A 12,526-nucleotide genomic window follows, 5' to 3' on the forward strand; every position below is an offset into this window, starting at 1 on the left:
TGTGTTCTGTACATCGAGCCCAAAAAATCTATTAACATATTTTTGCAATTGCAAAATTATTGTGATTGCATGTAAATTGAATCACCATTTATATTAAACAAGATACACCCGAGCAGCACACCAAATAGTCTAAGAGTCTACATGTAAGGGTGGAAAACGAGCAGTCACTGGCGATGGGTATTCTGACTGTTATTTCGTTTTCTAAATATACATCTTAGTCTGGAGCGTTTGCTCGCATGGCACGTACTGACTAAAATGTTATGTGTATTATCATAATAGTTCACTTATACATATAACTGCAGTTCTGCTGGATGTGCGCATCACGCGGAATAATACAATAATACAATGTGTGCATTTCTATGTGTCATATAATATTATAACAAACGGTCTGGACTCATCCGGTTTGCGTGCGGCCTGACTCACCCGGATGACTGGCGAATTTCAACTTCAAATTACAAATATAGTACACAATGTATTTAAACAGACTGCCGGGGACGGCGAAACGCTGGTATGTATATAGGTGCGGTGCGGTGACCACCTTTGCTTTCAGTGAAGTCAAACCATATGTTCGGTGTTGAATTAATAGATCAGTCGGATTTTGGCAGAAGGGTGGCAGTGTGGGCGAAAAAAGACACGAGCTCGGCCAGAGTACGTACCCCTGATATTATATTATTATACAACCGGCACGACAATGGCCGAACCGAAACACAACACGAAGCAATAAAAATAATTAACCAATCCACCATATCGATGCCGAGCTGATAATAATGTATATTAACGATAACAGGACAATAGGCTGTGTGTTTGTGTGATATATTATCATGCTCTATTCGTTTGATGTTATTTAATACCCCCTTCCCTCCACGGTAATTTATTTCTACGGTCTGACATCGTTGAACCGACAATGCACGATAAATAAGTATTGTAATTAATTTAATTAGTTGCCAGTGCAAATTCAGCTCGACTAAGTGCATTATATTATTACCAATCGTTGAAAGGCGTAAAAGGCCAATTTTTTTTAACTAGAACCTTAACGCTCGAATCGTATTAATTTAATTACTGCAACGGGCAAATCGGAAAGCTCGTGACACTAAACAGTTTACACACAGTCTGTTTGCTAGTTGTTTTTATGACGGAAACCAACGGATTCTCGTTTAAATGAAAAACGAATATAAATGCTAATTATTGTAAGTAAACACAGTGTAATGCAACTGGCAATTACTGTAATACTATAATCTCGTAAAATATCAGATTTTTTTTTAATAAAATGAAAATCATCGGACCTAAAAAATACTAACTGAAAGTCATTGGCCAGTAAAACTATTTCATGGTAATAAAAACATACTCGTAATAACCGAAAAACGCCATTTGTATTGAAATATCTATTCGATGTAATCGATTCTACGTCTGTAACATTATTGACATTTTCATGTCTTAGCTCTGGCACATAACCGAAAATATTATAACGAAAATATTGTAACGAAAAATGCGTTACCAAAAAAGAAATGGGGATGAAGATGAGGTGGGGGGTGGGAATGGGGTTGGGGCTGGGAATAGCTGTGGTGCATAACCGAAAAAAAGCGTAACGAAAAAAGTGTTACGCTGTTATCTGATATGAGATATGAGATGGGGGTAGGGGATAGGGATGAGTGATAGGGACGGGAGATAGTGGGTAGGGGATAGGGGTAAGATATAGATAAGAGATATGTTGTACGTAAAACGTTCAAATTAGAACTAAATAATAAATTCAAAATAGTTTAATTCTCCATGTTAAGTTACTTTTGGCCAAATAACAAACACTACAATTTTAGCCAGAAACATGATTGTACATAATTTTTTAATCTCCTTGGCTTATGCTGAAACTGGAAGCTCTATGTAACTTTTTTTTTTTTTAATTATAATTCCACAACTAATCTATATTTATTCGGCACTTCAACGAGACATGAAAATGCTCTATCGTAGTTGCAGACTCGCCTGAAAAATGTTTTATCTATAATTCCACCACTATTGTAAATTTATTCGGTACTTCAACGAGACATGAAAATGATCTTTCGTGGTTGCAGACTCGGCTGAAAACTTTATAATTTTATTATTATCTTCTTACAATTCGCATTTTTTCTCGCTTTTTTTATGCGTTGTAAAAAAAATCCGAAAACAATTTCCAAACAAAATATTATTGTGTAATACAACGACTGAAAACTGTGGAAAATACTATTATAAATATATTATTATTTTTGAGAATAAAGCGCAATATCCCAGAGGGAACAATTATTATGAGCAACACTTCCGAGGAAGTTTCAGCGATAATTGTCTTATAAAAAATCATTGTACCTACTTAAAGTTATTTATAGTGTAGGTATATAAAATATAATGTATAACGGCAACACCAAGTTTTCACTATAACGATAACAAGCAAGATTCGACTTATACACAAAATAAGACAAATAAACAATGTAAAAAAATATAAGCTAAAAAAGTGGCAGATTAAATATAACACTTAACCAACGCTGTACTGTTTCGTATGGGCGTTATAGCTGTTGTCCATTCTTCAGCATGGCGGATCAAATTAATATGTCTTCTCCCACCGTGGTCAATAGTAAAAGCTTATACTCAGTGTTTACGAGGAGGAGCGTATCATACTAATATAAACGGGGTTCGCCTCCTCTTTCCCACCGATACAACATACAGGTTGTCAAGCAAGGCCAGTCGGTAAAGTAAAAAACACACTCATTTTACGTACACTTTTACACCATTGCATTATAACCGTATGTAGAGTAACACAATCAGGCGTCAAAAAGCCGAATGATAATTTCAAATTTAATAATTTGATAAAATAACTAATATCCAAAAAAGGGTCCTCATTACTGTTCTAACAAATGTACACATGAGATTGAATTTTAAATCAGGATTTTGACAACAATCGCATTCAGCAAAACATTTATAACAAAAGGATATATTTTTTTTTTGTAATATTACCATCTCTCACATTCTCATTACATTAATAATTTCAACTGTACAGACTTGAAGTAAAAATTATAATGTTTTCATGAACACGACAAGAGTGTGATCGGCTTCATTTTAGTATCTAAGCAAGATTTAATACCGGTAAAACCGGCCATCTTGGGACATTATAGGTAATCTAGGGAATTGGATAAAACATTTTTTTTATATATTTTAATAAACTATATTATTTTATCTATATGCTCCAAATTATCCATAATGACCCAAGCTATCCGATTTTACGGTATTAATATTGAAATTATTGATACATCGATTACTGATAGATAAGCTATGGCATAACTTGGATTGATACAAAACCACTCGGCTGTCATTTTAAAGAAATAAGAATAAATAATTTTTCGGAAAACTTGTAAAAAAAAAGAAAAGAATTGGGATTATAAAAATTGTATGGGGCATGGTGTGGCGCAGTGGACACCTCATCTGTTGTACACGTCAAAATTATGTAAAATAAGTAAGTTGTTTTTGTAAAATTAATAAATAAACTAAAAATATTGTTGTTTTCTCGTGTGTACTAAAACTTTTAGTCTGTACTGTACAATATATTATGTGAAACTATATTATAATTTATAACTAATGACGAGTAAATTTTATCAAAACAAGTGAGATCACTACAAATATATCTACTTAATTTACAATATTTGAGTTTTTTGGAGGAATAACTGATACATGCATCAATTAATTATAATAGACAATCATTAGAAATGCATACAGTTTGGCTAATGTCTCTACACTGTTATCTAATATAAAAACAAAACAACATAATATTTTGTGAAATGCTTTACCGTAAAATAATATATTATAAATAATTAAACAGTTCTTAGTTGTTATATAGACAATTCAACCTTGCACCTATTGATTAAAAATACCTCAATACACGCAGTCAACGAGATGTAAAGCATAATAGGTACATTGAAATTCTGTAATTGGCAATAAAGCAGAGCTCGATTCAAAAAAAAAAAAAAAGAAGGAACTATAAATCATATGATTACTATTCGACTCAATAATAATAAACCGCTTATAAAACATAATATTATAGTATGGTGTATAGAACATTAGATGCGATTTCGATAAAACATAATAATATACTGAAATGTAAAATGCGCGTGTACAGGTATAAAATGTTTATTGCAATTGCATTCTGTATATCGATAAAGGGTAGGGCGATAAAGAAAATCGAAATTACGATATTATTCTGTTTTTAGGTCGTTCGGTTCGTTATGGATTATATACAAAATTACAAAAAAAAAAACAGTAAATCTCTAAAAAACCAAATAAAATTTAAAAGGAAAAAATACAAAGAAATGTTCAATTATTAATATATTTGACTGTGTTAGGTAAGGTTTAAAATGAAGAAAGCGATTATCATCAATTCATAATGGTATTTCAGTATGGGTATTCGCAATTAATTTTTTTCTCCCGTCGATTGCCTTTGGCGCATAATAAGTGTACAATATTATAGTACTTACATCGACCCGAACAAGCCATAACCGTGTAAAACGTTTTCAAAATTATTCGCGTTGGCCGTCGGCGCCACCGCAAAAGTTTCGCCTAACAGGTGTTTCGAATCGGCCTTAGACCTTCGTAATAATACACTTATTATAATGGGGTTGTTCAAACCGTGTAAAAAAAATGTTATGCATCGCTTCAGGATGTAGGCAGTAGGATTACGGTCGGTCTACGGTACGGTTGAAATTGTAAAAAACTACCAGTATTTCTAAAAACGTGCAACGCATTTTCTTTATGTAAGTACAAGCTGCTTGAAAAATAAAACAAATTAAAAAGAACACCGCAATAAGGTCGTTTATTAAGTTGTATTGAGATTGTAAGTGCCGTATGAAAATAATAATTTACGTTTGTTCGTACATTAAATCAAAGAACACAAAAAGTTAAGTAAAAAAATTGCAAAAATTTTACCGCCCCCGGGTGGGCTCGAACCACCAACCTTTCGGTTAACAGCCGAACGCGCTAGCCAATTGCGCCACGGAGGCCCGTTGCTAATGGACCGGTTTTATGCAGTTATGAAGAGGCGCTTGATGAACGATGATCTTAATCTCACGGTGTTCTACACAAGTGGACCGTAATAATATGAGATAACCATTTATAGACAGTAGACTAACCCGAATATTATTTTCGTCAGCCTATTTAGCAACGTTTTGGACGTACTTCCAAAAAAATCAATTTCAGTTTATAATTTTACTTTTAATAAAATTATTTTAATGTAATATAAATTGTATTATAGTCTATAGAAAACACTAGCCGTGAATTTAATTTTTACAAAGTATAAATAATAAATAAAAAAAAAAAACCTTTTTTGTAGCCTAAGTTTATTGTACAAAAATTGAAATTTAATTTATATTGAATATTGAAATTTTGACTACATTGCTATTAACATGAAGTACCATTTTTAGTTTAATTTTCATACTTGTCACGAATATCTTTCCATTGTTTCTGTAGAATCACAATTAAAAGCTACATTAAAAGCAATTAATATTAATGAAAAGTTATATTTTCTTATAAATTTAGTAATTTTATCACATAATCAATATAAATGCATAACAAAAATAAATAAACTATTGATAATCACTTTTTCAAAAGAACTAAAAATAAGTTTTTATAGAAAATAATTTATTCGGCCAATCTTACATCATTTTATGATTTACTAACTACAAAAGTTTTTACTCTTTCAATCATATTTAAACAATTAATTGAACAAAAACTCTCAAAAGCACTACTATGATTAAACTAACATCTAATGTTAATAAATATTGTATTTTTATAAAATATTATAGAAAAAATAAAATAAACTTCTAGCATGAGTGTTACCTCTACTCAAATGTTTTAACGAGAACATTAACTAGTTAATTGTGTGGTCCCAACATAAGCGACTAAAATCATAGCTTCCTTTTTAAGAACATAAAGTTATTTAAACACATAAATTACATTTTCAAAGCAAAAAGTAAATACATTCATGTTCGAAATAATATGTTATTTTGAGGTTTTTATTAAATTCTACAAAAACTCTACTTACTCCACGGTTCATATGGTCGTATAAAACTTCCAAGCCAACATCCATAGTTCTTTCGAAAAATAATGATCCTACTGCGATAACAGCAAAGAAGCGAGATGGCCTCTTTAAAACTGATTAATATATAACTTTTACAACAGACATGGTATTCTGTAAATTTAAACAACAATACAAACATAAATGTATAATCGGTAAAAATTTATTGGGCTATTTAATAAAACAGTATAATTTATAATTATGATATGCGATAAATGATAATGACTTTGAAGTCTTTGGCAACTATTTTCTATACTATAAGACTGCACAATAGCCATAGGAAGTTTTTAAGACATCCGATAGTACCTACTTGAAACAGCAACTAAGAGAAAATTATAGGATCTAAATGTAAATTTAATATTTTATCCTAAACAAGAACATAATGTAACTAGAGTTTTTTCTAGAGCTTTAACACTTGAATGTTAACAGTATATAAAAACTAATAAGTAATTTGCTTGTAATAAGAATAATTATTATATAATACTATCAGATAAAAATGTCCAGAGGTCAGTCGGCTAAATGTCTGATATGGTGTTTCTATGCGAAACTTTTTCAAACGCAGTACCTATATTATACGTCTAGTATTGGTCGAATTAATCTCCTAATCTTACACGCCGGCCACGGTATGTGGAAGTCAGTGCACAACAGTTCCGAGGGAGGTGTCGGGCCAACGCACTGAGTCTTTAAGTTATGTCGTTATAAATCATAGTATCTATATCTGTCTATCAGAATTCATACCTAGGCTTAAGAAAATATTTTCCAAGCTGACTGATTAACTGTAGTGTGTCTAGCTATCTGTCAGATCAGAAACGATCTTGTACTTATAAAAATTCGAGTGGCTGGTGCTCCTTGCACCATTAGATTAAAAGAAATGTATAAAATCAGATGGTTAAAAATCAAGTGTCCGGTGTTGCTTACTTCACATTTAATTGCGCATCTTTTGATCGAACAACTTAGATAGGTTCATAGAGAAAGATTGAAAATTCCTGTAGTCCCTCGTCTAAGCCTGTTTCGGTGGCCCCTTCGACACCACTCATTTTTTTACAGTAAATTAAATACAACATGTAGGTATAACTAAAATTAAGAATTATTGTTATTTTTCAACAATATGATACCTAAGTGTTTTTGGTTTCTTGAAGCGGAAATATAATACTTCAAAAATGGTTTCATTACATACTGCTAATCAGTCAGACAATATGATAAACTTTAGTTAAAGCCTTTTTAGAAAATTTCTCTTTGTCTGTGTCAATAGTTTAAACCAGGTTTTAATTGTTATTGTCTGATTGTGGGGCGCTGTAAATAATTTTCTAATACCCTTTAAAAACCCACAAATACCTATGTATAATATATTTTTTTTATACATGGGTAGTTCTATATTTTAGCGGAGAGTATAACCTACCATAATAAACGTCTTTAATGGAAGACTTATTTTCTTAGATAGACGGAATTTTTCATAGACGGAATTTATAGAACTTCATAAAAAATTAATTCAATATATTATTATTATTGTGCATCTTAGGCGTTTGATGAGTTTTCATCGCCGCGTTCAAATTGCCGCAGTCTTTTGTTTTCCGAAATTCCTCTTCGATAGACCTGTCTTTTAACCGAATGAGTAATGAAACCTAATGAGATTATACACTCAAATAAGGTACGAAATTAAAGATACTCGTGCCGATCGTCCCGTTTTCTCCACCAAGAAACCCGTTATAAATTACAGACACACACACAACACAATACAATACCTACGAACAGTCGGATACTCGTAAATGAAAAGTCCCGTCTAACTTTGCCGCCGCCGAGCAATAATGAATTTTAATGAAATTCCTCGAGATTTATAATATAAAACACCTTTTTGCCGACAGCGACGGCCAAGTCCAACGTCTACACCTTCCCCTGTCTACCTAAACGAGCAGCCCCCATCTAGTTTTACCATCACCGTCGGTGGCATTTGCTCGATCCCTTTTGAATATATTTTTCGGAGTAGTGTATATAGCTATACATACTACTGACGTGTCATCCGATCCGAAGTCTTACCCTGCCCTCCTGGGATCTTGTCGGAAGCACGCCGAATAAAAAACGATTTACACACCGAGATAAATTATTGTTAATTGTTATAATGACTGTCTAGTGGTCGATATTCGTAAATGAAACTTCGTGTAAACTAGACACAATAACAGCTATAATTAGAGTTTGACAAGAATTGGATTACTAGATTTTTTTTAAAACCTAAGCTCCAAATGATTAAAAATAATATGTTGCTAAGGACTAAGGTTAACTGATATATTTAGGTTTTTGATATGAACAGAACTATGATCAACGGTTTTTTTAATGGAATTACATATCATTGTATAATTTAAGTGTCTGAATTTAAGCGTTGACAAACTGTTAGATATACATTAGCTGTACTTTGATATATCTTTGGAGGAGGCTTGTTACTTTTTTTATCAATGTCATAATAATTTTTATTGCAATGATACTTAATAGTAATACATGCATTCACATTAAATTATATTTCCAATGTCATTCCTGGTAACTTTAATACTTAACGTCAATTTTAATTAACGATAATTATTTTGCTTTATTATCAAAATATAGTCAAGAAAAATGTAATCAAACACAGCTTAGTGTATTGTACAATCTTTTAATGATAAAATATATTGTAATCATATTGGATGACAGATATTGGCAATGAAGACTATATGGATAAAAATATAACCAAAAGAGTGGTTTACTTTCATTATTCATTTTTTTTTTTTAATCTAACAATAAGTCAGTTTATTTTACTTCCATACTCGACAAGCACTTTCCATAGTAAAACGATTAAATGATGTTATAAATACGACAGGTACGAGACAAAGGCGGTAAGATTACATTACAATACAACTGAAAACCGCAAGATTCTAGAAGTCTGGAAGTCATAACGACGTTAGGGGTGTTGCTCGTTTTCATACTACAATAATTATGCGGTTTTGTTGTTATTATTATTATAATATTATATACACGCATGAAGCTATACACATATTATATAAAAATTCCTTCATGCAGCTTACGATACCAGGGGCTGATTAATTATATAATTAAAATTAAATTGAATAAATCGATATTGGTCTATTTTTACCGTAAAATAAACCGTTAAATACATCAACAACAATAAAGATATTAAAAAACTGGCTATTGCCTATGGACGGTAAATTTTTCCATTGCTACCGCAGCGGTATTGTCAAGTACCCACTTATAGTCATGGATTGTTGCACTTAATGATGATAAACGAAAATCTTTAGCTCTCCTTAAAACCATTAAAGCGAATTATTTTCAGCTGTAAAAATGCACTATACTTATCGGCCGCAATAAAATAAATTCTAAGAGAACTTTTCACCAATGTTTTTCAAACATACGACGCGTGAAAAAAACTAATCATTTTAAAAAAGTGTGTTTTTCTTCGCGTTTTACCACTTTTTTGCACGTTTATTCTTCTTTCTTTTTTTTACACATACATAAAAAACATGTATACTTACATTTTTTTATTAGCTCTAGGCTCTATCCGTTTTCGAACCGTATGATGCCGTTGCCGCTGTTGAACCGACACGGTTTACGATCGCCGCCCACCGCCACACACTTAGCACACGGTTATGTATAGGTGTACCTACCTACCTAACATAAGAGCATAATAATTTTTCTCCGGCTAAAACTAAGGTGGGTGGGATCGTGAAAACGTATATATTTGTTGTATACCTACTTTTCTACCTCCATGGTATAAACGCGCAGCTATATGTAAAGATATATATATATATATATATATATATAGCCGCCATAGCCCATGGTACTTACGGCACACTATTACACGCTTCGTGCGCTGCTCGTTGCCTTGTACCGGCAGACTACGGTAGTGCGATTATAATAGCGCCTCGAGGTGAAGTTCAATGGACCGTGACGCGGACGGGAGTGGAATTTTAGCGGCTCTGAAGACGTTCTGTCGGGGGTAATAGTATAAACTGTATAACATACGAGGCAGTTACCCGTGTGTATGAGTTCGCAGACTCGTCAACGACGGCATTTGAAATAGGTCACGCGCGAACATAAAAAAAAAAAAAAAAATGTTTTCCTACAGGCGTTTATGTCTCCGGATAAAAAAAATAATAATAATGCTATCCACTCTCGAAACGCATCGTCGAGTAAACGAGTTGATGCAACTTGTAAAAACTTGTAAAACCAATACTTTTTCAGTTCCTCGTCGAAGCTGATAAATAAGATAACAAACGAAACTATGCTAGCAAGTCCTAGTCCATCAGCTATAGTAATGTTATAATGTTCAATGTTATAAAAATTCTGCTCGGTGTTGGTGCACTAAGAAGCAACCAATATAATTTATACGAATAACTTGCATGCATCTAAAATTGTTTCTGTTTTTGTTACTGGTTTCTCATTTCACGCCAACGATTTCGATTCATTAAAATCATCCCTATAACTGTAAAAAAAAAAAAAAACAATTCTATTATATTTTTATTTTCATAATTAATTTTAAAGCTTAATCTCTGGTTTAATATTAAAGATACAACAAAACTTGAGATCGAAATTATAACCGAGGCGGTTGCAAGGGAGTGTCGATTTGAACGTTGTCCAAGATTTCCAGATTCTCAAATATATTATCGAAGGCCGTCGCGTGTATCGTTAGCTTGTTTCGACTATCGTTGAACGTCTTTAAGGCATGACACTACTTGGCGAGATTAGCCGAGGTGAATTTCGAGAGTTACGGTAAACATAATGTCGATTGTCGCTACTCTAGAAAATAATTAATTTCATTAAAATATAGTTTAAATTCCGAACTTTTAAATAAAAGTATAGCCAATTATAATTCGTAGTCTACAATAACAAGAAATCTGTCATATTATACAAGTCTTGCTATTTTAAATTGATAATATCTAATTCTTGATAACACTAGTCATTTCATTAATATAAAATTGTAATAGGGTAGTCTTCTTGGCTGGTAAGTTAGCAAATCCAACCGCTCCTGTAATTTCCTTATTGGACGTGTAAAAAAAAACTTCGAATTTGAAAGTTCTTTATATAATTTTTGGCTAAATTAATGAAGTACACTCTTCCTTACAAAAATATAATTTACTATTATATAATATTGATTTCACCTAATATTGTTGTTGGCAAGTAATAAACATTTCCTTATTTTTTGTCTAACTTGAGGTAATTATTATTCTAATGTTCAAGCACGTAGTCATGCCGTAGGAGTTACCAACGACGAACTTCATAAAACTCAGACGACGTGCTTGCCATCTACAATATAGTACCGTAATGCCTATAACGATATTACGGTTATTATTATGATCGTTATCGATATGTATTTCATATAAATTATGCTTTAGGATCTGTTTGTGACGCAGTTTGTGTGGTTTTCGTCGCAATTATTATGAAATCCCGTGTCACTGTTTACCGTCATTCCGTTGCCATTAATGGTAAACAAAATATTACAATAGCCTTTAGTATTGTAAAGGGGAGAACAAAATGTATACTGAATAACGCTTAGGCATTTGATGCGGACACTCAAATATTGGACTTGTTGGTTTTTAGAGGATAAGACCACAATAAATGGATAGGTTTAAACGAATTCGATCGTCACTTTTCTCTCTGGCGTTGTTTAAAAAAAAAAACACAGTCCAGAAGAAAAAAATAATAAACTAATATTTTCAAAGGGACAAAACACCTGGTGGTTCATTACCGAATTTAAATAATGTAACAATAAATTGACGAAGAACTGTGATGTCACAGTGTAATATACTATAAACTTTATAGGCTGCCTAATTTATTTGATTTTTAGTGATTTGGCTAGCACAGGGTTTGGGTTAGGCGTAAACGTTTTCCAGAATGCATAGAAAACACGTCTATTCCAATGTCTGAGAGAAATTAAATGCACACGGTTTCGTTCACACCAACAAGATGTTCAAAACACAAACGTGCACTAATTCTGTTTGCTCGGACACCGAATGCTAGGTACTATATACACGTTTACAGTTAAACACTGGTGCAGCAGCCGGCCGTCTAGTTAGTGGTTCGCAATCGGATTACTCGTGATTATGGTATAGTTTTTGTATTGTTTCGTGCGCTTCTCCTATCTCTCTCAATAATATAATAATTTTGGCATCCGTCGGATTCGATAAACCCACACTGCTCGCCGGGTAATGGAAAATCGACAGAGGGATTCGCGTGTATTGCCTTAGGTTAATTGATAGCTACCGTTACCTAGGTGGCGTGTAAAACAAAACCCTACAGACGTGATCCGAGCCATACATCGGTAGGGATATACACATTGACATGCTGTCCACACGATCCGGATTGACGTTTAGTTAATGTCGCAATTTGGCCGAACCGAATCGACGGTGGACCGAAACAATTTAATTATTAATCTATTTACCATACCGACAATGACAACAACAT

At 32.7% G+C, this 12,526-nt stretch overlaps 1 protein-coding gene and 1 non-coding gene across 2 annotated transcripts in view; one reads left to right on the plus strand and one right to left on the minus strand.

The window, feature by feature from the left end:
* The window catches only part of LOC126844956 (opioid-binding protein/cell adhesion molecule homolog), a 254,319-nt gene that overhangs the window by 65,246 nt on the left and 176,547 nt on the right, over positions 1–12,526 (plus strand). The gene's annotated exons all lie outside the window — the stretch shown is intronic.
* On the minus strand, positions 4,936–5,009 carry Trnan-guu (transfer RNA asparagine (anticodon GUU)). The gene has a single exon. It is a non-coding gene; the product is annotated as a tRNA-Asn (tRNA).

The sequence above is a fragment of the Adelges cooleyi genome, unplaced genomic scaffold (assembly GCF_023614345.1).
Source record: "Adelges cooleyi isolate 19-005CV unplaced genomic scaffold, UGA_ACOO_1.1 ACOO_flye_CR_arks_rails_tigmint_CR_PRNA_651, whole genome shotgun sequence".
Taxonomy (NCBI): Eukaryota; Metazoa; Arthropoda; class Insecta; order Hemiptera; family Adelgidae; genus Adelges; species Adelges cooleyi.